The 27,929-nt window shown below is 36.4% G+C and overlaps 1 non-coding gene across 1 annotated transcript; it reads left to right on the forward strand.

The window, feature by feature from the left end:
* The first annotated feature begins 157 nt into the window (after nt 1-157).
* LOC131788992 (uncharacterized) lies at nt 158-27,922 on the forward strand. The gene is made up of 21 exons (XR_010717969.1): nt 158-277; nt 3,600-4,247; nt 4,603-4,704; nt 5,250-5,366; nt 6,838-7,011; nt 13,889-14,068; nt 15,456-16,201; nt 16,661-16,829; nt 18,406-19,122; nt 19,477-19,649; nt 20,180-20,336; nt 21,362-21,436; nt 21,869-21,906; nt 22,605-22,733; nt 23,790-23,981; nt 24,785-24,894; nt 25,266-25,419; nt 25,684-25,829; nt 26,499-26,731; nt 27,301-27,341; nt 27,755-27,922. It is a non-coding gene; the product is annotated as an uncharacterized protein (transcript).
* Nucleotides 27,923-27,929: the final 7 nt, after the last annotated feature.

The following is a 27,929-nucleotide window of genomic DNA, read 5'->3' on the forward strand; positions in this document are numbered from 1 at the left end:
GCGAGAACAATTCTCTCGATCATTTCAAGAAGTTAAGATTCAAGCAAATTTGCGAACAATTAGCATCATTTCCTCAAACCCAGGTTACCTGCTGTGATCATCTCATTAGGTAGTGCGTGCGCATTTAAGTTAATTAGTCTACCCCTCAGTCTCAGACGGAAAAATTGCGCCACAAATATTTCAATCTCACTAACAGCCAGCTACGCACACTATCGTTCTAGAGGAAGTACCGGGCCTTTTATTACAAAATAACTATTCTTAGCGACACAAGATACAGGTTAGTGCCTCATAAAATGTCTTGATAAACTCCAACAGTTTGTCAGGTGTAAAGCACACCAATTGCCGGATCTGTTCCGAGTCATAAATGCATCAGTAACAGACATTCGCGCTCGCTATCGTTCAGGGGGAAGTACTGCGCATTTCATTACATAATAACTATTCTTGACGACACTAGATGCAGGTAAGCTTCCTATAAAGTGTCATGATAAACTTCAATAGTTCTGTTGGTGTAAACCAATGAGTTATTTAATCAGTGCACAGAGATCGCGGAGGCTGTTCCGGTTTATAAATGTTCGAGTTTCAGGCTATGTTAATATTTGGACCGCGGAGACTGTTCCGAGTTATACATACATGTGTTTTGGGTTGTATCAATGTCTGTCGAATGCCTTAATTTTTCAAAGAGCTTATATCAGATGGCTAACATGCTAGGTTTAGTAGGCATTATTTATCGATCGCATTCTTTTGCATTCATTACCAGACAACCATGGGAAACCTGGAGAAGCATTTTTGTTCTATCCCTAAAATTTTCCGAAGTGTAACCGAACTCATAAAGCTTTTAGATGATTACACCAGTTTGCAAGTCATGACCCCTCAAGATCTTAAGAACCGACTGATTTTCTATTTGAGAACGTAGTTTGATTTAATGTTAGTCTAAATTAAGTCTCATGCTATCGTTGTTGACTTGTTCCGGGCTATTAAGCACTCTTACAATTTAATGTTAATGTTAACAGGCAAATGTTTAAATCAACTTTTCTGTAAAATGAAACGTATATTTCAATGCAAAAGCAATGAGCAAAGTAAACGATAGTTATCTACTAATTTAAGGCTCCAATACTTTCTCCAAACTTACTATGAAACTTTATCCCTTTAGGCATTTTAAAAAAAACGTCGCAGACATTCAAAGCCAAAATAATACGCTCTCGAAAAAGGCTTTATTGGCATATGTGCAAAATTTGACAGCGAATGACCAAGTTTGGGAGGAAGTAGGAAGTAATAAAACACTGTTGCAGATATGGATATGGAGTAAACAAGAAAAGCGAAAAAACAAGATGCTTTGATTGCCAGCAGCTTATATCATCTTGGTTTGGTCAATACCTTCCTAACTGAACACATTTCTTTGATAAGGAAAATTATTTTAATTGCAGCACAGATTTCACTAGGAATCATTTCCAACCGTTTGAACTCTGAGAAGAATTCAATTTTATCAAGAATATTCACCGATTGAAGCATAAAAGGTTTATATAAAGTGACAATAGAAACAGGTTCTCCTTGGATTCCTATTACACTTAGTATATAAGAAATTAAGCGAAGAGACGGAGGGGCGCTTACCCGAAGGGGGCGCTTGTTTCACATTTTAGCTTTTAGGGTTGGTGGGCGCTTATTGAAACATATATAGCATGTCTTGGTTAGATCCCATATTTGCGCGGCAATTGATGCAGTGGACAAAAAGCAAAGTTCAACTTGTAGGTGAACTCCCAAAGTCAGAAATATGCATGTTCCATCGATCATAAGGTTCCAAAAGTACGAAATGTTAAATGATAGGCTGCTCTTCGTTTGTGAGGTCTACAAAGCTGCATTTTGATCAAGAATGGAGAAAAACAAGGAAGACCATCTTGATGCTTTCAGCGTACGGTCCCACAAAATTTTGTACTAAGACTCTGAAACCCACCTCTTTCCAGTTGAGTATTTTACCATCCCCCAGACATTTGAACGGAAGACAATATCATGACAGCAAACCTGGGGGGGTGACAGGGGATAGCGCGTTTTATTTAAGTTTTGATGCATAAATCAATTGTCTAGCTGTGAGTGGGTGTGCGAGTGAGAGAGTGAATTTTCCTTCCATTCCAAAATCTCATAGTATGACTGATGTCACACAATGAACTAAAAAACGCTTTATTTGCATGTTTATAAAATCTAACTGTAATCACAGAATGACCAAATTTGGAGAGGAAGTAAAACAACGATGTTACAGAAATCGATACGGAACCCAGTGAGTATACAGGAAGAGCGAGGCAAAACTAGATAATTTGATTACCAGTAGCTTATATCATTGAAGTTAGTCAATTCCTTCCTGAATGAATAAGAATGAAAGGAGTAATACTTGTTAGGGTTTGGAGGTAATTTATAATCCTATTTCGGAATACTCTGACTCAGTGAGATTCCTGCTCTTCTAGTTTTCGAGGCAGAATATACGAAAAAAAAGGAATTATTGAACAGTATGAATTTGCACTCTATTTCTGATTTCTTTTAACACCAAAATTACGACGTGCATTACAGAAGTTATGTTAACATTGTTATCTTGTTGTCTGATCTTTCGAAAACCTTGAAAAATTCTGAGGAGGACTGTTGCCAGCGATAGAGAATGACATTTGGACAATTTCGGCGGAAGTCATCCTCAAAGTAGGTAGGAATAGTTACCGTGTAAACGAAACTTATCGCACGAGGCCAGATTCTTTTAAAAAAAGATTGATTTGATCGAAAAACTTTTCTAACCCGGTTTGAAACTCTGAGGAGAATTCCATTCTATCATAAAATTTACCTGGGGTAGCGGCGCGCACTAATAGTTATTAATTTTGCTGATTTCTTTCTTGTCACGAGTCAAACTTATCACCGAAGTAGTTTAAATGGAAGCTTTTCTACAACTCGCTTTCATATTCGGTTTCCCTATGTCGCATACTTCAATCTTTTCATCAAGAGAGTATCTTTTTGTGAATGAAAGTGATCCTCGCAGTAATGTGCACTACTTAGGCAGTAGTGAAAATAAGGCCTGAAAAAAATTCAGGCCTATACGGGATTTGAACCCATGACCTCTGCGATACCGGTGCAGCGCTCTACCAATTGAGCTAACAAGCCAACTGGGAGCTGGTCATGAAGTTGGTTCTAAATAAACCCGTGAAGTGATGAATAAATGGTTAAGAATATATGAAAGTCATATGTTTGAACTGCGGATAAAGACGTGAATGAAAATTCTTTCATTCACGTCTTTATCCGCAGTTCAAACATATGACTTTCATATATTCTTAACCATTTAGAGTATCTTTTTCTTTTAAACAGTAACCACGACAAGCAAAGTGAAAAACTGAAGCCGCTTCATTTCAATTCTTACATAGTTATAGCCAACATCAAAACTGCGGTTGCTAATTTGGTAAAGCTGACTTTTCAAACAGTTCGGCGAGAGCCATTCTCCAGCAACATAATGATTTATCCACACTCAACTGAACGATAGTAATAACACCAGCTGGTGCTTCACTAGGTTTAAAAACCTTAGAAGAAAGACTTAAAATAGACGAAAAACTTACAGAACAACCTTTTTCTTTCAGACCTAGGTCCAATGGCTTCCTCAGAGCCGCGATTATCTCTTTCCACAGATGAGACAACTAACTATGCGCGGCTGTGTCGTCTTCTAGTGGATGTGGGATCTCAAGCGTTAAGAGAGACGTTTGATGGCATTCACCCCCAAGCAGCACTCCAGACAGTCTTAACGCAGCCTCCGCATAATGCAACTTTAAAAACCCTCAAGATGAAAAAGATTATAAATAATTCACAATGGGAAGATCTATTCCCAGCTGTTCCATCATCAGTTTCATCAGACAAGTTTGATGTTACGCTATTGATGGTACTACTTAGAAATATCTGTGGGCTGGCACCTCCGGCTACCGGCTGGGACGATCTTCCTCCTGATCTAGACAACAGTAAGCAAGCTAACATAGCCAGAGTAAAGTACTATCGTAATAAAGTTTACGGCCACGCCAACCAGGCTTCTGTGGATGATGCTACATTCAACAGGTACTGGCTGGCTATCAGCAATGCAATAACGGGATTGGTATAAGGGGGAAAATATGCAGCTGATATGACAAACCTCAAAGTTGGGTCCATGGATCCCGCTTTAGAGGAACACTATAGAGAACGGTTAAGGCAGTGGAAGAAAGACGAAGAAAGCGTCAAAGAAAAGCTTGAGGAGATAGAAGGTATGTTGTCAATCTATCTAAAATGAGCTAAAGAAATACAACCAAAATTCAATATATGTGAGCTACATGCCATGAGTTCTTTGGGCTAAAGGTCGGTTACTGGAAAGGAAAAGAAGAACTGACCCTCGACAGTTAACAAGGTGTAGCTAAGTAATTGACATGGCATGATCTGAAACCACTTTATGTTTACATCAAATGCTTCTCTCACATCTTCTTCTTAAGAAATTATCATTATATAGATTTACTTCAATATTGTGTAGAGATAAAATATGGTCGTGTAACGGCCGAAAAGAAAACTAGCCATGAAATTTCGAGGGTGGAAGGTTTAACTAATCTGCACTTTTCTTTTAATTAGAAAACATGAGAAAAAGTCTAAAGCAGATAAAAGATGACATGGGAAATATAGGGGAGAAGTTGGAGAATTTTATGAACCGAACAGAAGAAATGGTCGATGAAGGTCAGTTATGTATATTATCCGTTACCTTTCTGTTCCCATTTACGGGCAAAAATTTTTAAATAGAATAGATTTCTTGGATAGTTTTATGGACGAAGAAAATTTCTTTATAATTTCGAAAATGCTCGAACTATGGCCTTCCCCAAAGAATCCGCTGACAAATTGTAAACCTTTCGTAGGAGAAGATGTCGAGCAGATCTGTTAGTGGTGCTTTTTTCTACCTTACGAGTTACACAACTCGGAAAACTTTGAATGTTCTTCAATTCTAAGTTAATACTGAATGGGGATAATCTGAGCGTCTCCATCACTTAACCTCTTCTTCCTCTGCGTTATACACCCGTTGAGGAAACCCTCCTTGTTGTAATAAGCCAGAAATTTAGTTGTGAAATATAATGAACAATCTTCAAAACCGTGTCCTCGATAATTTTCGCGTGGCCCATCATTAATTATCTTCAGCCTATTTTTTGGTTCAATCCTCCCACTCACCCAAAGTCACGAATTTGCACTTTGCCTCAAGTTAAGTCGTCCAATCATTTTCATTTTTGAAGATGCAGAAACGAGAGCAGGAAACAAAGTTAACAGCATTGATGTACAAGTCTATCTCAATCTTCCTCCTCCTGTTGTTACAGCAATGCCCTCAACCCCAGGTCTTCTACCACGAACAGGTACTTATTCCTAAGATCCTTTATGTGATAGATCTGACACCAAAGTTCATTCTTTCTCCTGTTCATCGTGCATTTTAGTATGAAATGTAAACTTTTTTTCCGATTTTTTTTTTACCTCTTTATCTACATTAAGATGACTCAAATCAATTGTTAAAACCTACAGTTCCCCTTACAATCGAAAACTTTCTGCTTCTCCAATTTTCAATGTTGATAAAGAGGAAGGGAAGTTGGATCGCCTGAACTGAAACTCAATAGAGCAGAGCGGAGTTTTTCCAAAAAACTCGACGAGGGTTGTTTTTAGTGTGAGTTAGTATTATTTTTAGCTGTCATCTCGTCCTTATAGGTCAGCTTTTGAAAGAAAACTTTTAATCACCATGATTCACAAAAGTACTTCTCGCTAAGTTTTGGAGGTAAATTAAGTCAGTTAACGGTTTTTTTGACTGAGTAATGAATCTTGTCTACGGCTGGCCGATTTTGCCAGCACCTTTCGCTGAAATTTCAAAGTGTTGATCGCGATGTTCTCCGCCATAGACACAATATCGCATGATACGAAGGTATTTCGAAATTTGCTGCGACTGGTGATGGAGCCTATGTTCAAATAGTTGATTGATTTGATTTGCAGAGCTGAGCATCTAATTTTCAAAATTTCCACCATATAACACTAAAAATTTTGCCTCCACTACTCAACCAGGTACACGAAGAGTTGATATCTCGGCGCGTTGGCCATCGTTTACTTAACTCCAAATCGATATGCTTACAACAGTCTTTTGGGATTGAAATAAACTAAATGCACCAAAGCCGGACATGAAAACCCTTAAAAACCAGCAGGTGGAAAAAACGGGGAACGTGTACCCCCAACCAAGGTGGCGGTGCCACCCTTGGGGTTTTTAGGTTATCCTATGAATGACATGTTATGCATAGTTACCTAAGGTAGTATGCGAGTACAGCTCTAAATTTATGCAAAAGCGGAAACGAAAACGAACTACTAAACACGGCGAAGGCTGACCGTGGAATGCCTTGCCCCACTAACGACCTCCACTCACAAACGACGATCCCATAACTCTCCGCGCTCCTCGCACCTATCCTCAGTCCTCTGATACGTGCCGGCAAAATATTAACGTACGCTAATAAGGATTACCACAAATTACATTCCTACAAACTCAACTACTTCATTAAACAACCAGTGATATTCTTAAAAATAATTACTTATGACAGAATACACATTTCCGCTGCCGTGACTGTTAAAATAATCAGGCGAATTTTACATTCGATCAATAAATGCATTCGCACCGATGAAAAGTAACGTTACGCAATTTGGTGTATTTTGGGCTCACGAACTTTTAGATAGACCGTCCAATAGAACGGCTACCTCAGTGTTTGGGGATGCATATCATGGAAAAACGGTGGAGATTCCTTTATGTACTCTACAGCTCAGTTTTGCCCTTATAACTTGAATACACTTTTGTCTCAGATTTAGAATTTTCCGGATACGATTATCCAGGTCAGGTGACCCAGCCAGTTCAAAATCTACCTCGCTCTCGTCGTTCATCCCCTCTGAGTCAAAATGACAAGAATACCCGAAATGGAAATCTTCGATGGCAGAATGAGGACCCACCACTAAGTAAAGACACCACAGAAAGCAATGGTAAAAACCCTAATGCAGCTTTTAAAAATTTAATTACCTTTTCCGATCAACTCAAGGTTAGGACGGCCTTAAGGAATCTCCAAACCCTACTTATATTGCTATCTTTCAGTAGTAATAATTGTGGTAGTAATAGCAGTAGTAGGAGTAGGAGTAGTAAAAGAGGTGCAAGCAGCAGTAGTAGTAGTTATAGTAGAACACTAATAGTGGGAGCAAAAGTAAAAGTAAGGTTAGCAGTAGTGGTAGTCGTAATAGTAGTAGTAGTAATAATAAAAGTAGTAGTAGTTGTAGTGGTACTTGTAATAATAATAATAGTTGTAGAGGTAGTAGTAGTAATAGTTGTAGTAGTATTTAGTAGTAGTAGAAAGAGTACTAATTGTAGTAATAGTAGTTGTAGTAGTAATAGTAGTAGTAGTAATAGTTGTAGAAGTAGTAGTAGTATTTAGTAGTAGTAGAAAGAGTACTAATTGTAGTAATAGTAGTTGTAGTAGTAATAGTAGTAGTAGTAATAGTTGTAGAAGTAGTAGTAGTATTTAGTAGTAGTAGAAAGAGTACTAATTGTAGTAATAGTAGTTGTAGTAGTAATAGTAGTAGTAGTAATAGTTGTAGTAGTAATAGTAGTAGTAGTAGTAGTAGTAGTAGTATTTAGTAGTAGTAGAAAGAGTACTAATTGTAGTAATAGTAGTTGTAGTAGTAATAGTAGTAGTAGTAATAGTTGTAGTAGTAATAGTAGTAGTAGTAGTAGTAGTTGTAGTATTAAGTAGTAGTAGTAGTAATAGTTGTAGTAGTAATAGTAGTAGTAGTATTAAGTAGTAGTAGAAAGAGTACTAATTGTAGTAATAGTAGTTGTAGTAGTAATAGTAGTAGTAGTAATAGTTGTAGTAGTAATAGTTGTAGTAGTAATAGTTGTAGTAGTAATAGTAGTTGTAGTAGTAATAGTAGTAGTAGTAATAGTTGTAGTAGTAATAGTAGTAGTAGTAATAGTAGTAGTAGTAATAGTAGTAGTTGTAATAGTTGTAGTAGTAATAGTAGTAGCAGTAATAGCAGTAGTAGTAATAGTAGTAGTAGTAATAGTAGTAGTAGTAATAGTTGTAGTAGTAATAGTAGTAGTAGTAATAGTAGTTGTAGTATTTAGTAGTAGTAGAAAGAGTACTAATTGTAGTAATAGTAGTTGTAGTAGTAATAGTGGTAGTAGTAATAGTTGTAGTAGTAATAGTAGTAGTAGTAATAGTAGTAGTAGTAATAGTTGTAGTAGTAATAGTAGTAGTAGTAATAGTAGTAGTTGTAATAGTTGTAGTAGTAATAGTAGTAGCAGTAATAGCAGTAGTAGTAATAGTAGTAGTAGTAATAGTAGTAGTAGTAATAGTTGTAGTAGTAATAGTAGTAGTAGTAATAGTAGTTGTAGTATTTAGTAGTAGTAGAAAGAGTACTAATTGTAGTAATAGTAGTTGTAGTAATACTAGTGGTAGTAGTAATAGTTGTAGTAGTAATAGTAGTAGTAGTAATAGTAGTAGTAGTTATAGTAGTAGTAGTAATAGTAGTTGTAGTATTTAGTAGTAGTAGAAAGAGTACTAATTGTAGTAATAGTAGTTGTAGTAGTAATAGTAGTAGTTGTAATAGTTGTAGTAGTAATAGTAGTAGCAGTAATAGTAGTAGTAGTAATAGTAGTAGTAGTAATAGTAGTAGTAGTAATAGTAGTAGTAGTAATAGTAGTAGTAGTAATAGTAGTAGTAGTAATAGTAGTAGTAGTAATAGTAGTAGTAGTAATAGTAGTAGTAGTAATAGTAGTAGTAGTAATAGTAGTAGTAGTAATAGTAGTAGTAGTAATAGTAGTAGTAGTAATAGTAGTAGTAGTAATAGTAGTAGTAGTAATAGTAGTAGTAGTTATAGTAGTAGTGGTAATAGTAGTAGTAGTAATAGTAGTAGTAGTAATAGTAGTAGTAGTAATAGTAGTAGTAGTAATAGTAGTAGTAGTAATAGTAGTTGTAGTATTTAGTAGTAGTAGAAAGAGTACTAATTGTAGTAATAGTAGTTGTAGTAGTAATAGTAGTAGTTGTAATAGTTGTAGTAGTAATAGTAGTAGCAGTAATAGTAGTAGTAGTAATAGTAGTAGTAGTAATAGTAGTAGTAGTAATAGTAGTAGTAGTAATAGTAGTAGTAGTAATAGTAGTTGTAGTAATACTAGTAGTAGCAATAGTAGTTGTAGTAATACTAGTAGTAGTAATAGTAGTAGTAGTAATAGTAGTAGTAGTAATAGTAGTAGTAGTAATAGTAGTAGTAGTAATAGTAGTTGTAGTATTTAGTAGTAGTAGAAAGAGTACTAATTGTAGTAATAGTAGTTGTAGTAGTAATAGTAGTAGTTGTAATAGTTGTAGTAGTAATAGTAGTAGCAGTAATAGTAGTAGTAGTAATAGTAGTAGTAGTAATAGTAGTAGTAGTAATAGTAGTAGTAGTAATAGTAGTAGTAGTAATAGTAGTTGTAGTAATACTAGTAGTAGCAATAGTAGTTGTAGTAATACTAGTAATAGTAATAGTAGTAGTAGTAATAGTAGTAGTAGTAATAGTAGTAGTAGTAATAGTAGTAGTAGTAATAGTAGTTGTAGTATTTAGTAGTAGTAGAAAGAGTACTAATTGTAGTAATAGTAGTTGTAGTAGTAATAGTAGTAGTTGTAATAGTTGTAGTAGTAATAGTAGTAGCAGTAATAGCAGTAGTAGTAATAGTAGTAGTTGTAATAGTTGTAGTAGTAATAGTAGTAGTAGTAATAGCAGTAGTAGTAATAGTAGTAGTTGTAATAGTTGTAGTAGTAATAGTAGTAGTAGTAATAGTAGTAGTAGTAATAGTTGTAGTAGTAATAGTAGTAGTAGTAATAGTAGTAGTTGTAATAGTTGTAGTAGTAATAGTAGTAGCAGTAATAGCAGTAGTAGTAATAGTAGTAGTAGTAATAGTAGTAGTAGTAATAGTTGTAGTAGTAATAGTAGTAGTAGTAATAGTAGTTGTAGTATTTAGTAGTAGTAGAAAGAGTACTAATTGTAGTAATAGTAGTTGTAGTAGTAATAGTGGTAGTAGTAATAGTTGTAGTAGTAATAGTAGTAGTAGTAATAGTAGTAGTAGTAATAGTAGTAGTGGTAATAGTAGTTGTAGTAATACTAGTAGTAGTAATAGCAGTAGTAGCAATAGTAGTTGTAGTAATACTAGTAGTAGCAATAGTAGTTGTAGTAATACTAGTAGTAGTAATAGTAGTAGTAGCAATAGTAGTTGTAGTAATACTAGTAGTAGCAATAGTAGTTGTAGTAATACTAGTAGTAGTAATAGTAGTTGTAGTAATACTAGTAGTAGTAATAGTAGTAGTAGCAATAGTAGTTGTAGTAATACTAGTAGTAGCAATAGTAGTTGTAGTAATACTAGTAGTAGTAATAGTAGTTGTAGTAATACTAGTAGTAGTAATAGTAGTAGTAGCAATAGTAGTTGTAGTAATACTAGTAGTAGCAATAGTAGTTGTAGTAATACTAGTAGTAGTAATAGTAGTTGTAGTAATACTAGTAGTAGTAATAGTAGTTGTAGTAATACTAGTAGTAGCAATAGTGGTTGTAGTAATACTAGTAGTAGTAATAGTAGTAGTAGCAATAGTAGTTGTAGGAATACTAGAAGTAGCAATAGTAGTTGTAGTAATAGTAGTTGCAGTAATACTAGTAGTAGTAATAGTAGTTGTAGTAATACTAGTAGTAGTAATAGCAGTTGTAGTGATACTAGTAGTAGTAATAGTAGTAGTAGTAGTACTAGTTGTAGTAACACTAGTAGTAGCAATGGTAGTTGTAGTAATAGTAGTTGTAGTAATACTAGTAGTAGCAATAGTAGTTGTAGTAATAGTAGTTGTAGTAATACTAGTAGTAGTAATAGTAGTTGTAGTAATACTAGTAGTAGTAATAGTAGTAGTAGTAATAGTAGTTGTAGTAATACTAGTAGTAGTAATAGCAGTTGTAGTGATACTAGTAGTAGTAATAGTAGTAGTAGTAGTACTAGTTGTAGTAACACTAGTAGTAGCAATGGTAGTTGTAGTAATAGTAGTTGTAGTAATACTAGTAGTAGCAATAGTAGTTGTAGTAATAGTAGTTGTAGTAATACTAGTAGTAGTAATAGTAGTTGTATTAATACTAGTAGTAGTAATAGTAGTTGTAGTAATACTAGTAGTAGTAATAGTAGTTGTAGTAATAGTAGTTGTAGTAATACTAGTAGTAGTAATAGTAGTTGTAGTAATAGTAGTTGTAGTAATACTAGTAGTAGTAATAATAGTTGTAGTAATACTAGTAGTAGTAATAGTAGTTGTAGTAGTAATAGTAGTAGTAGTAATAGTTGTAGTTGTAATAGTAGTAGTAGTAATAGTAGTAGTAGTAATAGTAGTTGTAGTATTAAGTAGTAGTAGAAAGAGTACTAATTGTAGTAATAGTAGTTGTAGTAGTAATAGTAGTAGTAGTAGTAATAGTAGTTGTAGTAATACTAGTAGTAGTAATAGTAGTTGTAGTATTTAGTAGTAGTAGAAAGAGTACTAATTGTAGTAATAGCAGTTGTAGTAGTAATAGTAGTAGTAGTAATAGTTGTAGTAGTAATACTAGTAGTAGTAATAGTAGTAGTAGTAATAGTAGTTGTAGTAATACTAGTAGTAGTAATAGTAGTTGTAGTAATACTAGTAGTAGTAATAGTAGTAGTAGTAATAGTAGTTGTAGTAATACTAGTAGTAGTAATAGTAGTTGTAGTAATACTAGTAGTAGTAATAGTAGTAGTAGTAATAGTAGTTGTAGTAATAGTAGTTGTAGTAATACTAGTAGTGGTAATAGTAGTTGTAGTAATACTAGTAGTAGTAATAGTAGTAGTAGTAATAGTAGTTGTAGTAATAGTAATACTAGTAGTGGTAATAGTAGTTGTAGTAATACTAGTAGTAGTAATAGTAGTAGTAGTAATAGTAGTTGTAGTAATACTAGTAGTAGTAATAGTAGTGGTAGTAATAGTAGTTGTAGTAATGCTAGTAGTAGTAATAGTAGTAGTAGTAATAGTAGTTGTAGTAATACTAGTAGTAGTAATAGTAGTTGTAGTGATAGTAGTAGTAGAGTAGTATTTAGTAATAAAAGTAGTACTAATACTAGTAGTAGTGGTAGTAATGGTAGTGATGGTGGTAATAGCAGTAGTAGTAGAGTAGTATTCAGTAGTAAAAGTAGTAGTATTACTATTAGTGGTAATAATAGTAGTAGGAGTAATGGTAGTTGTAGTAGTAGCAGTAGTAGTCATAGTAGTAGTAGTAGGTGTAGTAGGAATAATAGTAGTCTTAGAAGTAGTAGTAGTAGTAGTAGTAGTAATAGTAGTAGTAGTAATAGTAGTAGTAGTAATATTACTAATAGTAGTAGTAATAGTGGTTGTTGTAGTAGTAATAGTATTAGTAGTAGTAATAATAATAGTAGTTGTAGTATTACTAGTACTAGTAATAGTAGTAGTAATAGTGGTTGTTGTAGTAGTAATAGTATTAGTAGTAGTAGTAATAATAGTAGTTGTAGCATTACTAGTACTAGTAATAGTAGTAGTAAAAGTTGTTAGTAGTAGTAGTCTTTAGTAGTATTTAGTACTGAAAGTAGGAGTAGTAGTATTTAGTAGTAAAGGTAGTAGTAGTATTATTTAGTAGTAAAGGTAGTAGTGGTAGTATTTAGCAGTAAAAGTAGTAGTAGTTGTATTTAATAGTAAATGTATACGTGGTAGTAGTAGTATGAGTTGTAGTAGTAGTAGTAGTAGTAGTATAGTAGTAGTAGTATTCAGTAGAAGTAGTAGTAAGAGCGGAGCTCGCAGAGCGTAGCCCCAGAACTGTACAAAATAGTAGTAACCCATCAAGTCGAAAAAACTTGGATGTACGACCGTACAACCGTACAAGGTGCTACTTTTAACATGCGTGGTCAACTGTACCGTGGGCACGCCAACGCCATGACTTTGTCCAGTAGTTCAATGGTCAGTGTACTGGGCTCTGAGTCGGACGACCCGGGTTCTAGTCCTGGCCGGGGCAAGGCGTTGTGCCCTTGAGACGTGCGGGAAAAAATAATGCACGCTCCGCTTTTAGGCTTGGCTAAATCTACATATTAGTTGTAGTGGTTATGATGGCAGTAGTAGTTATAGTAGTAGTATAAGTAGTAGTTATCGTAGAAGTAGTAGCAGTGGCAGTAGTACTAGTAGGAGTAGTAGTAGTGGTATTGTAATAGCAGTATTAGTTATAGTAGTAGTCATTATAGTAATAGTAGTGGTAGTGGAGGTAGTATTATTGTATTAATAGTTTAAGTTTAATATTAGTATTTAGTAGTAGTAGTAGTGGCAGTAGTAATAGCAGTAGCAGTAGTATTTTTAGTAGTAATAGTAATAGTAGTAGTTGTTGTAATAGTAGTAGTAGTAGTTATAGTAGTAGTAGCTAGTAGTATCTATTATTATTATTACTTGTAGTAGTAGTAGTACTTGTGTTAATAGTTTAAGTTTTGTAAAGTGGTAGCAAGGTAGGCATTATTAACACAATAAGTAGCGGTTAAAAAAACTAAACTTAAGTTATTTACAACGTTTTTAGAACAACGAACTTCTAAATTTTTACCTTTAAATCAGAACTCTAAACTATTAACAGAAAATTGCTTCTCAGTTGACACTAACATAACTCAATTCTGTAAATTTTTACTTTATGCAATTCTTGACCGTGTGATAAGACCTCTATCCTAGAAAAGCGATTTCCATTTCAGGGGAAACAATTTCCTTAAGGTTTATTGATGGATGTGGGGAAGGACATCATGGGAAAACAATGGGAATTCCTTTATGTAATCGTTAATTCAATGATGCTATGTAACGTCAATACACTTTTGTTTACAGATGTAGAATTTGCGAATTACGATTATCCAAGTCAGGTCACGTTAACAAACCCATCTAATTCTTTGCCACGTCCACCACTTCCATCCCTTCCAAGTGAAAATGAAGAAGATACCCAGTATTTAAGTCTACGATGGCAGAATGAAGACCCGTTACCGGGTAAAGGCATCTTCGTTAGCTCAGGTAAAACGAGAAAAATGTGTATACACTCCGTTAATTTGTTTAATAGTTTAACAATTCTATGAATGCAACAAAACTTCTTTCCAGCGCACACCTATGACACCCCCCCTAGTTACGGATTGCAAGTTACATATAATCTACTTTCGGTTCTTAATTTCACTTTTAGCTTAACAGGGATGTTTGCTGAACAAACGCCAACTTACGTGCGGTAACTACGACCACGGTCCAAACAATTAAGGCAAATACATCAATTCCCAACAGGCTCCCCACTTCCCTTCCTGATGTCTTTTTTGTAAAGTATACCATACTACACCAAACTCACACACAACCTACACCCACAACTACAGACATACAGAAACTGCAACCAGCAACAGCAACAGCATTAAAGTACTGAAACTACAATGATTATACTAACCATACAGGTCTAACACGAAGAACAAAAAATAAATATACTAATTGTAACACCGGTGACCACGCAACACTAATTACGCCGACTGCACCATATGCATCAACAACTCACTCAATACACCTCTGAAACTATCTCTTTACTAGCGACAGTAATGATAAGATTAGAAGGTTTTTCTTTCCAGTAAAGGAATCTGATCTCAGTTACGTAAAAGAAATCATATGTATTGACCTGAGGATGATATAAAGGCTTCTTTTCTCCAATTTCTTAAATTGCAGTGCAGATGCTAAGGTCATTACTTCAACAAAATCATTACCGTCGCTAAGCATTTTAAAATTAAATGCACCCTTCGCCATGCATAACTAGCCTAATTATGCATGCACCCTTGTTTTGAGGTTTGACTTCCCTTTCGAGAAGGAAACGCCCAATAGTCGCTTTTCCGTACATGTGAAACCTCTTAGGAAATCTTAAAAGCATTTCAATATGTAAAATACTATTGTAATGGCTCTCCCTCTGATTTTTGGAGTATACGTTGTCACGTCCACCGGATTTTTCAATTTCAGTAAGCTACTTGACTTTGTATTATTAACCTCCGTCTCAATCTACTTTTCTGGGTGTTTACAAATCTCCAGCTGTTTCGTCTTCTACAAACCGCGGTTTGCAAAAAAAAGCTACAAAGATGAATTGGTAGTTGGAAGGGTGGAGGAAGAACGAAACTGTTCTCTAAAATAACCTAGATTTTTTCAGCCGAGTGCGAGCTCGGCTCATGAAAATTACCCGAGGAGGAACAGAATGGTGTCGCTTATTCAGGAAACTGAATTTATTAACCAGTGGCGAGGCAGCCATTTTAAAATGTTTTTCCCTTGCTTTAATCACCTCGTGCGACGTAATTATATTGAGGTATGACGCAATCCTCGACCAATAAGATTGTGTTACTTAATATTCCCCTGTAACTTACAGGTTTTGATTTTCTTCGATTCTCAGGAGACTCAGATGGCGTAAACTCATTCCTTGAGAATGTTGAACAGGCCATCAGGGAGTTTGACAACATGAATGGGAGAACGAAGGATGACAGGGAGCAATCTATTCTTCAAGTCGTCTTACCAAGTCTGGAAGAGAAATGGAAAAAATCATGCAGAAGTAGAATGAAAATTTACAGTGATTTGGCACAGATTGGCTGCAGCAAAACCAGCTCTAATATTGTGAGGCATAGTCTCCGACAATTACTTCGTTTGATGCAATTTGATAACCTGGAAAGTGGAGAACACAACTTGCTTGGTTTGGAAAGAATTATCAGATTGTCGATAAGCTCCACTGATGCAGTTTTTAAGGTGGAAGGACATCAAGAGAGATTACTTCGACTGTCTGTGTACAGTCAGACTCTTGCGTTGTTGATTATTATGAGGACTCAGAAATGGCTCTCTTCTGATGATATTAAAGGTGACCTGTTACAGTTACCGGGACATCTGGGAAAATCTTACAACATGACGAAGGATCTTTTTCACTACTCAATGGAATTCATCAAGCAAGCCATTAAGTTTTTGGCACAAAAGTGGAAAAAATTTAAGAAATCAAGAGTAATGGCTTTCCTTAAAGAGTGCACAGAGAAGAGTGATCCGCGTTATGAAGGGAACAGAGAGTTAACATTCATACAGACATTGAAGAACCCCGAGAGAAAAAAGAAAGGATGGTTTGCTTTGCATTGCGTTATATTGTATCTTCATTTCAAGGTAGGTCAAAGGTTAAAAAGGTTTTTTCACGGTTGGTAGCTCTTAAAGTTTTTCTGTGAGAAATAAAAATGAGAAGAAACTGTCAGGTAGCTATTTCATTAATGATTAATAAATAAACGATAAATGTCCTATTCAAAATTCATGCAGGATTTTGTTTGATGTTGTCACTCGTTAGACCATCCTAGCTTCTTTTTTGTCTATTCTGACATGATTGGTGTTTTCCTCACAACAAGTAGTTTTTAATGAAGCCCAAAGAAGCTCAAATTACGTCTTAATGGCCGTTCCTTTAGCAAAGAGCCTATGTCAGTTCGGTGTTACTGACTAGTCGACTCTAAATGAAATATGTCGCCTGTGAAACCGTACGTAATATGAAAATAAACTAACTAAAGCAGGATTAGTATTCTCATGTGCATTATGTTGGGTATCTATTTCTAGCCTGTTTGTCTCAATTGATTTCAGACTTACAGAGAGGAGGACATTAATCATCGATTGGAGACAGACAGGCAATCAGTGCTTCTATTACGAAGTGTGATTGAAGCCTACAGAGTAGATGGTGGAAATGACTGGAAGTTTTGTTTGCTGGCAGGCTCAGTTTTGTCGGACATCTCGATGAATAACATAAGTAGAGGTAAGAAAGGGTTCATGAAATAAAATAATCTCATAAAATGATCTTCAAAGGGATCCGTTTCCTCAAAACAACCTCTTGTGTGGTGGGACATATTCTTTTAGTGAATGAAAGTAGCATAAAGTGCCATTATAATCAAGGAGGGAGCAGTATTTGTACTACGTATACGCGAGAACCAAGGGGCGTTACCAAATATGGTCACCACGATGGCAAATTCATTTGTAGTGCAGTCTGCAGGGTCACGTCGTGGTCCCGCAATGGTCATGCATGCAAATGAAGTCTTACTTGTCACGCAGAGAGTCATAAATTATTTAGGCCGGCACGATGCAGTGAAGACAAAATATTACAAAAACTGTTCAAGTGATTTGATTCAAAACTTTTTGCGTCTAAGAACATTGTACTTCGTTTGGTATCTCTCTAGTATTCAAATAACTTTTGACACTCGTTGACCAGATAAGAAGTTTGAACATTAGAGAGATCAACAACCTCTGTTACGCATTTGAACACATGACATACAAAATGCGAAGAACCAAATCCCCGTTTGGTACCAAATGGAATAAGAAAAAGCATGCGTGAACAATGTGACTTTGAAGATCGCGCTACAAATCAAAACACCAACTTAATGACCTTATGTAGTAATAGCCCGTTGTTCTCGCTCGTCACGTGGCACGAATACCGCTCTCTTATTGGTTACGGCCTATAGCGGCGCCCTATACTACAAATGAACATTTCCCTTTTTTTCTTTTTCTTTTTAGAGTTTCTTTAATTTAGTTGGGAATTTATACAACTCTTACAAATGCAGCGAAATACATTACTAACATAACTTAAGTGACATTTGTTTGCGTTATTTGTTGCCACCAATCTTCGAATTGCACCCAAAAGGTAAGTGTGATCTAACATTGTACTAACAAGCGGTCTACGGTTTGCTTTTTAGTTTTCGATTCTGTACTTGAACAGGGTCACACATGTTGGCAAAAAAAAAATCTTGAGTCTCACGTCTTTGTGATCACGAAAGGAAATAGCTAAACTTCGTGTACGTTGAGTTTGAAAAGCCGTGACGTAAGATTTTGTGGTCAGCGTACAGTGGCTCAAAAATTTTGTTTCAGAATTCCAGAATAAGATAATTCTTCCTTATGTGACGCATTTTTTACCTTAGTCAGACCATTTATGGAGGTTTTCTATTCGCGTAGAAAGGTTCTGATGATCCAATAGTAGGTAGTAAAAGGTACATTTTTGTGGAACTTTGCTTCGAAATCTGAAAGCGTTAAGAAATTGTCACACGAATTCGTCAAGTCACGCACATAGATGTCATTCAAGAGCCAATTTTTACGAAAAGCTGATTTCTTGTGAATTAAAATGTGTCCATTTGATTGTAATAACAAAAAGAAAATAAGAGAGAGGGCAACCTTGCCAGATAACCACGTTGTAGTGACAAGGATGTAGGGCATGAATATGTAGCTGAAAGCGCTGTTATATTAAAAATGTTGATCAAATTTAAAGTGCCCGGCCTAAAGTTATCGTCTCTTGTATGACATTAGCTTTTCATTCATTTTACCCAAGTCGTTTTTTCGTTTTGTAGAAAACAGAATAGATGCTTGTATCTGTTTGTTGAAATTGGTAAAAGGAGAAGTTTGCCGAGAAATCCTTGAACCTTTGTCGCGACAGGTGTTGCTTAGCACGGACAGCTATATTCGTTCGTTAATGGCAGATGAACTGTGCACGAAAGACAATTCGTGCTGCGCTATATCTGAGGAGCATCACATCGACCACCTTATGACGAAATTCCCAGCCCTTGAGGTAAACAACGAAATCATCAGTCGAGGTGATCGGTATTTCATAAAAAAAGCGGTATTCATGGGAAGAGAAGCTGTCGTGAAGGTAATGTACGTCACAAACCAGAATGTTAGGGGGAGGATGCCGTCAGATTGCCAACAAGTAAACCGGCGCTTCATCCGAGAAGCCCATTTTCTTAGTCGAATCCAAAAGCGTCCAAGTTTCCCTATTCTCCTGAGTTACAACACAGAGACGTTGCCATATCATCTCATCACTGAATACGAAGGTAAAGGTAACCTCTTGCAGCTACTTCAAAGGGAACATGATCAGCACTCCCGGTTGGAAGAAACTTTGATTCTGCAAATGCTCATCAACATAGCTGATGCACTTCAATACTTGGCAAAACTGCACTTGGTGCACCGTTCTGTTATGGCGAAAAATGTTCTCGTAGGAATTGACAATGTTTGCAAACTTAGTGGCCTCCATTCCTTACGACCAATAGACTGGGGTCCATTAAGTAAAGGTGAGCCATAAAAGTAAACTGAAAGTATCTCGTTAACTTTTGTATCATTTGACATGTACATGTTTGACTGGGGAGGCTTGGATTCCAATCTCAATAACATAAGGCTACCCACTGCGGAAAGAGCAGCATATCGATAATTAAATGATGTTCATTATTTTAATTGACGTAAAATGGCATTTTTAACGAAATTGCCGAATTGTTCCTCAGATACATAGAAAAAGGCAGACCCATGAATAAAATACAAAAACCTGGACAGGCCTGTTAACTGGGTCGGGGAGTTTATACTTCGATGTTTATCGTACTCTTCGACTCTATACCTTTCGGAAATTATGTGCTTTTTCGCTTCATTTTTAGCTGAAGATATCAATGATGACCTCCCATTGAAGTGGAAAGCTCCTGAGTGCTTAAAAGAATATCGTTACTCAACAAAGTCTGATGTCTGGGCGTTTGGGGTCGTTATGTACGAAGTACTGACCCTTGGTTGTCCCCCATTTGGAAATTTAAGCGATGAAGATGTCTATAATCATGTAAGTGATGAAACACAGCAGCTGTTAAGGGAAAGTGGGAAGTATTATTGACCGAGAGTAGGATTATCGACATTTTCATGTTGTCTCTTGAAATAGTGAATGAATGAAAACGTTTTATATTTTCTGTAGCTCATTTTAAAACTAAATAGTATGCTTTCAAAGCTGGATAACAGAAAATACGACAATACCATATAAAAATTTGGAATACTTGATTCCTTCGAAATCCGAAATTCTGAGGTTTGATACCTCATGGGGACTCTGATACTTTATGCACCCAGTGTGGCTTCCTTATTTATTATCAGTTCTATTTTAATACAATTATAAGAAATAGGGACGCGAACAAATTTTATCCTTAAAAATGTTTTAAATGATTATTGCCCACAGATAGTGTGCCATGGACCGATATTTTTGTTTGTCAATAAAAGAATCTGTTTGAAAATTTGGAGGACACTAGTATACCGGTTATTAGGCTCAAGAATAAGCCTTATAAATGAGACCTACTCTATATTTATTTACGTATTTCTTTGCAGGTTACGAGGGGAGGAACACTGCCTCTTGGAGAGTGTTTCGAAAATGATGAAAACAGTCTCATGAAGCAGTGCTGGGAATGGAAAAGAAGCAAGAGAATTAACTTTCCAAAGCTCTCCAGCAGACTCAGCAAGATGAATGCAGACCTGAAAACAGCAGGTGCCCATTGTTCATATCTAGTAGTTAGATTGAGTTACAGCTGCGCCCCATCACACCAAAGCTAAAACACATTTAACCCTTTACACCCTAACATCGGTATTCCTATTCTCCCGACTGATCTCTCTACATTCCTGTGGTAATGACAAGGAGAAACTGTCTGTCAATCAGGAGCTTTCTAAATTAGTGATCATTTCCACTATTCTTGTGACCTTTACACTTTTTTTTTGATACTTGATTATTTTCTCGATGCTTAAACTAATTTTGTTGACTTCAAATTTGCTTCAATGGAAAATAAAATTTAGTAATTACTTGAACTCTACGGAGCCTGAAGTCTTTCAATTTTCTATCGCTTGTTTTTATTCAATTAACTCGGTTTAACTACGCGTTTTGCTGTGAATGCCACATAAGTTCCATTAAAGTCTGCCAACTTGCCGTTAGAAACCCTAAGCAATACCTCGAGCCTCGTTCCACTGGATTTTTAGAGAAAAAGCTCGTTATAATCATAAAGAAAGCTTGTAATTATTACTATACAAATATATTGCTGATTTAATATGGGTTGCTTCCAATTATGTTTTTATTAGATTCTCTTTATCTCTTTGGAAACTTTCGGGGGCCTGTCTAACATACTGAATCAGTACAAGCGAAACATTTACACTTTGTCTTAATTAATCAAAAAATTAAAATAACAAGACAATTTTTGAAACGTTTCTCTTAAAATAAACAAAGTCAACTTTAAGATCTTGAGATGAGGCTACGTGACTTGAAATAACGTCATCTTCTGGGGATTTTCAGAATTTTCAGAAGCGTAAAAGACCGGGGGAGGGGGTAAGTTCTATCTATACCGCGATGGGATGCGTCAGCTAGCTTATACACCGTATATCCGAAGATTAACCTCGATAGTAATCAATAATAATATCAGGAGCATTTCAAATAAAGGATTTAAATCTGCCCTAGCTTCTAGCCTGAGTGACACGATTATGTATGGTCGCCTAAAGTAATCTGCTTATATATTTTTGCTATCAAAGGTGTTGCAAGAATGAAATCAAGACCTTATCCACATCCACGCTTAGCAAATGTAAAAGTAGCTGCAGAAAGAGAAGGTGAGAGAATTCTAGTTCTAAAAGTTTGTTGAAGTATTGGGAGGCATGGAAACGAATAGGTAAGGAACGGTGGTAAACCAAAACACCAATCACAACGATCTAGAGCTTGATGAAACACGATGTGGAAGGAGGAGAGCAATTCCTGTTTATTAATGAACCAATAGCGAAGATAAAACGGACTTCAAACTTCATTTGCTATCTAAGACATTAACCTAAGGTTTTTATCGAAGACAACAACCGTTTCTTTTGCGCTGTCCGGTGATTATCTGTACTTATGTAAATTACATCTTAATTTCTTTGCTTTTGGCTTTTATACATGTAAAGGAAGCTTAATTACCTTTACAAAAGTTTTTGGTTAGCTCCAGTACCAAGTTTTGTAAAATTTGTGCGCAAAGACACTTCCTAATTCTTGTCTTTCGCACACTTTCACAGATGATGGCTCATATACGATGAGAGAGGTAAGACACCAGGTAGAGTGAAAGAGACAGCGCTTTCTTACAAAGGTTAAAAATGTGTAGGCAGCTGTTTCAGGAGCGAGTAAAAACCAATTTTATTAAAAAATTTGGGGCTTTTTTGAGCTGTGGTGCTAGATGGTCAGGAAGATTTTGACCTCAGGATCGAGATTCTTATCGTAAATGCCTACATATCCTCGTTTATCATTCCCGCTGATAAACATGAACTATCTCTTTTTTAAGCTAAGAAAAAATCATTGACATCAAAGCTTAAATATCCTTGTAGTCTATAATGATAACAGTGCATGGTCTCATATCCTCGTTGTCCCCACTGATAAATGTGGGTACGCATTGAAAATTGTCAAAAAGACATCTGATCTACCGTGTAGAAAATATTCATGAAATAACTGAATAGTTATCCAACAAAGAAGCATTTGGGAAGGTTGGGGTGAACTTTAGGAACTGGAGTTTCCCAAAACTACGCCTCGAGCAACAGTTACGATATTAATTTGAAACAGGCTGGATTCTTCCCTCGATCAAAGTTGGAAAGTTAATCAACTTTGGAAAATGTAATTTACCTCAGTTTAGCACACTCACTTACGTCTTTGACCTTTTTGTTGAGCTTATGAATCCCAACTTAATGACAAAGAGCATCACAGGAAGTTAGATGCTGCGAGGTAATATGCTTCTGCCTTAAGTTGATTTTATTGTTTCAGGAAAGGTCACGTGTTGTGGAGAAGATCATATCTGAAGATGGACTTCACTGTGAAACGTTGACAAAGCTCAACCATCGAAACATCTCCATTGTTATAGGTTGGAAGAAGACCTCTCCAGAAATTGAAATAGTACGTGATAATTGAAGAGGACAATTATTGAGAAATTTTTGCATTACGCGCAAGGGTTCTCAGATAATTGTTACGTTGAGGGCTCCGCTCTATTACTTGGACATTTTGCTTTCTTTGCGTCAATCGTCTACTTTCGCTATTTTTGGACGAACGCCGCTAAAAATTGAACACTTAACCTACTTCTTAAGTCTTTTGACTAAAACAGGGAAAACAAGCAAAATACTTTGCTGCTGCTTTCATTCAAAAGTCAACTAGAATTATTTTCTTACTAGGCTCTTTGCTCCAAGTAGAGCTCAAGCTATCGACGACATTTCTCCACCAAACTCAGCCGAGCCTCGAAAGCCCGAAAATTTGGCTGATCCGACCTGAATCATATTCGTTAACAAAGGACCTAACCTCCTTCGTAGATGATGTTTGGTCTCTTCACGCCCGCTTGAGACGAGACCAAACAACGACTGCGAAAGAGACTACAAAGAATCATGTTTTGCTAGTCTATATACCTTTCGGCTTAGCTCAATAAATTACAGTGTTTGATATATTTCTGCCGACACATCCTTTACTTCTATTTAACTTTTGCTTTTTGATTTTGGAAAGGCTTCTCAAACCTAGCCTTCATTGTCAAGTGACGCCTCAGTTCAGTTAGATAATTTCATTCACAACAATACAATGGTCTTTTTTATGATTATGCAATGTTTGTATGTTTAGATTTTCATGGTGATTCATCTCTCTCTGGAATCTACACTACTTTCAATCGTCTGTTCCTTTGTTGTTGTTCTTTGATCATTCATTTATTCGTAAAATTCTATCTTCGATCTTTCGATTTGTCAACCACGACATGTTTCGAGATTTCTTCAACGTTTAGTTTATCTTTCTTATGGTAACATTCGCGTGAGACAATTGAAATCGGCGAAAATATAAAATGTAATGAGCTAAACGCCACCGCGTTGAATTTATTTTAGTGCCGGGTTGTTTCCATCGGTCTTTTTAAATATCTTGCGCGATGGATTGCTCTTGGAAAAGGGATTCTTTGTGTTCTTTTTTATTTCCTTTAAACAGGTTTCTATGAAAGGTAATCTTGGGAACCTTAAAGATTACGTTCTCAGCGGAAGACAAGGAGATTCTTGCGAGAAAGGCGCCTTGGTTACATTCCTATCCCAGGTAGCATCTGCGCTCGATTATCTTCATACTAAGCATATTGTTCATGGAAACCTCCGTGCCGAGCATGTGAGTGTTGAAAGTTCTCTTCAGGTACGTTCATCGCTTTTCGTTAAAGCCTTTTACAGTGAAAGTTACTGCAGGAAGACAGTGTATATTTTGTGGTTCAGTTTTATCCTTGGTTCAAACTTTCTTTTCTTTTTTTTTGGGTATTGTAATGTATGCTAATGAGTTTGAAACAGAAAAATAAAATTTGAACCAAGGATAAAATTAAACCACAACATATACATCGTAGTTAAAAAGATCGCATGTGATCCGATCCGAACCGGCCATGCACTCAGACTAAAACAACGTGCAATCGACTTCTGTTTTTATAAATTTGAAGCACATATATCTAGAGTTTACCGTCATCTGTTTTTTCCGAAAAAAAATTATAAGAACGTGCATACCTCAAATCTTTATGACAGAGATAGCATGTGTGTCCTCAACAGTCCCAGGTTGGTCATCGCAGCTCGACTTTAAATTGTGATTTCCCCTTCTTATGTTAACGGACGCCATTCAGACTACTCTTCACGCGAACCTCTTTCCTTGCTATTTCAAGTGAGTTGGGTCTCAAGAGCTATAAATATCAGAAACAAACATGCGAGACTAAAATGTGGGACTGGCCCAAGTTTTTAAAAATTGGGCCGTGACGCCATGTTTCATGACGTCATGGTATAGACAAACCGTCCACGGCCCGGACTGATGAACTTCAATAAAGATGTCTATCCACAGAATATTTAATATGGAGCGAACTTTAAACTGAAAAGAGCAGGTTTTCCATCTTTTTTACGTCCTTTTCGTCTGTCGTGCCAATAAAGCTCAAATTTCTCAGCTGGCACTTTGATTTCTTACAGGTTAAGGTTACCCGTCTTGGCCGCTCTAAGCGTTTGTCAACGAGACCAAACGAGGAAACCAGCAAGGATTGCGAGGAATCGGCTGATATGCCGCCTGATTCTACTCGCTGGTTAGGGACTACAAGCGTTATTTCACGTACAATGAGGAAGCTCAGAAAATATATTTGAATAATTACTAAGTTCTAAGCTTCGACTTAATCATGAAATGTTCTTGAAGAGAACCATCCCCTCTTTACGCCGTACTTCGAAAGCTCTCCAAGAATCATATTTATCAGTAACTTCTAGCACTATGGACTGCTGACGCTATCGCATGCAGTGTTGCCTAACTCCGTCATTTTCCTAACCAAGAGAACTGTCTTAATTTGTTTTATCAGTGAAAGTTCAAGAGTGGTGATTGCAAAATGGTGTTTGTATGCCACCTTTTGTTTGAGTGTCTATTCATCCGAGCAAGAAATGACAAAAATATCGAATGTCTTTTCAGGAGCGCGCCAGAAGTGATTTCTCAAGGGTTGTACAGTCACGCTAGCGATGTGTGGTCATTTGGTGTCTTAGCATGGGAACTGTTTGCAGCGTTTTATGATAGCAAAATCATGCCACGACAAACGATACCGTACTATAATCATACAAATGACGAGGTAACTCCGTCAAGTTCAAAATATCGATCTCATAGGGTGTATGCTTGTTAAAGAATCAACGAAACATCAAGATAAAGAAACCAACGTGACGGCTGGTTGCTAAAGAGCAACATTGAAGAAGAAATTAAGGGTCTTTGTAACTCTCACACCAGACTGTTCGAAGCAAAAATTATTTATGATTTACCTGAATTTAATTTCTGAACGTGATGAGAACTTGAAACTTCCCTAACTCAATAACGTGGCATTTTTATGAACTTCTACCAGATTTTGCAAAGTATTAAAGAAAACAAGCAACTACAAAGACCACTTTCCTGTCCAGACTGGATACATTTTATGATTCAGGAATGCTGCTCTTACGAAGCAGAGGAGAGGCCACCTGCTATTGCTCTCTTTGACTTTCTGACATGCAGGTTAGCTATGATCTACTAAAAGAAATTATGCTTCAGAAACCATGTAATTTTTGTCTCCGCTATCTCTAGGTAATATATTTGAAATTATGAAATCCCAAGAGGTAACCTAACCACTCGAAGACTTTTTGAAGGCTGCTTAGAATTTGACCAAGAACACATTCTTTTTACATCTCGGCACATGGACCATAAAATCTCAAACTTCTTTTTTCTGTCTCCTATCAAACTACATCAGAGACGTTTTTGACTCAAATACGCTGTAATGATTATTTTTAGGATGATTAAGGCATCAGTTCTTTGTAAACCGCGCGTTTTCGTTTGGCTTTTTTTTCCCTTTAATTTTCCTTTCGCCCTCTGCACTAGTCAGGTTACACGAAGGATAATTACTTTAATAATCTGTCGTGGAATTTTTTAGAAGTTTTTGATAATTTAAAGCTTTCGTACACTCAAAATACATCACCTCGTTTAATGAACTTTTCGACAAAGAATATCCCGTTCTATATCAAAAGCTACGAAATTACGGAACCGTTGCCAGTACATTGCTATGCATGAAAGGGGTAAAGTTTTTGTAATATGTTTGCAATCCAGGCTGTGTGTATTAGTATGCGTTGTGGGTGTACTGATGTACTTCTCAAATTTGATTTCATAATACTCGTACATTGATGCTTTTAGAATGCCGATGAAATCTTGGTTGATGGAGGTTTGTTCAAACAGCCCCACAAAAAGGAAGTTGCACGATGTATGTCAACCAGAGGATGCCTGTCACTTGCTAAAGGAGGAAGACCGTCCTCGAAAAGACGACATTGAGAAGATGTGCTCAAAGGGTTACTTCACGAAGTATGCAACCCAAAGCATTCACGATGAGGAACATGCATATGCTTACATAAGCGACTTTCAAGAAAAAGGTTCTAGTTTTAAATTTTCATTTTCATAGAGACTCTCCGGGACATATTCACACCCATTTCACCCATTTGAAAACCGTTTTCTCCTGCCATGTCCCAGTGCATCGCTGTGTTGTCATGCCACCCCTCATTCACGAATTCAGGGAAAATCAAATCAACAAATTCGGGGAAACTATTCACAATAAGATGTGGTTTATTCCTATTGCCTGGTCCAATGGATCGATGGTATAGGACTCCGTCTCTCCTGGCCTCAACCAAGACCAGGTGTTCTCAGGGCTCCCATTCTCCTTTGGCCGTGCAAGTCTGTCCTTTTCATTCTGGTCTAAGTTCAGCTCTTGATTCGTTCTTTAAATTCCTTTGTTGTCTCTAAATATTGGGGTTCCCACTGTCCCTTTGTGGCTGCCATAAGCAACTTCTCGTCACGACGTAGAATGTTACTTCGAAGTTAAAATCCTCGCTTTTTTAACGTAATCTTCATCTAATATTGGGCGTCTGTCTACTTGTCTACAAGTTACCTTTATTTATTCATTCTATATTAATCTCTACCGATTGGGTTCACTTTTATTCCCCAGCAGGTTCGTTCGCTAAGGGAGACATACGCGCACCTAAAAAGGTAGGACAATGGTTGTCTCCCAAGTTGATAGGAGGCCAGAAAAATGTCGAAGCGTGAGAGGAATTGTAAACCGAACGTTTTATCTAAATTGATTTTAAAAGATGAAGACTATGATTTTTAAGGAGAATACACTGTAACAACAGCTTACGTTTAAGTACATTACAGCAGAGAGACCATTCCACGCACATATTTCTTTTCGTAACGCTCCTTATAAGTGTTGAAAAGGAAAAGTACCGGCTGGAACATAACTGTGGTGAGGCGTCTTGCAGGAGTGACATTCTCTCAGAGAACTACCTAACTTCAAACAGTACTTGGAATTTTCGTCTTTACTGTCTCTGGTAATTTTAAGACAAAATTAATCGCTATTTATCATTCGAGGGGCTTGACTCTGTCATTTATTATTCATTGTTCAGTATCGACCTCCTCCTCCTCCTCCTACGTTGGAAAGGGGAAAGATCACATCAGAGGAACCTTTGATTCAATTGAACCATCCCAACGCCAGTTGCAGTTATGAGAGGTCAGAATCACTGTCTCTAGTTATTGGGAAGGTAAGATCTATGATGTTTAAGTCAATTGACTGAGTGATGT

The sequence above is a fragment of the Pocillopora verrucosa genome, chromosome 6 (assembly GCF_036669915.1).
Source record: "Pocillopora verrucosa isolate sample1 chromosome 6, ASM3666991v2, whole genome shotgun sequence".
In the NCBI taxonomy this organism is placed as follows: domain Eukaryota; kingdom Metazoa; phylum Cnidaria; class Anthozoa; order Scleractinia; family Pocilloporidae; genus Pocillopora; species Pocillopora verrucosa.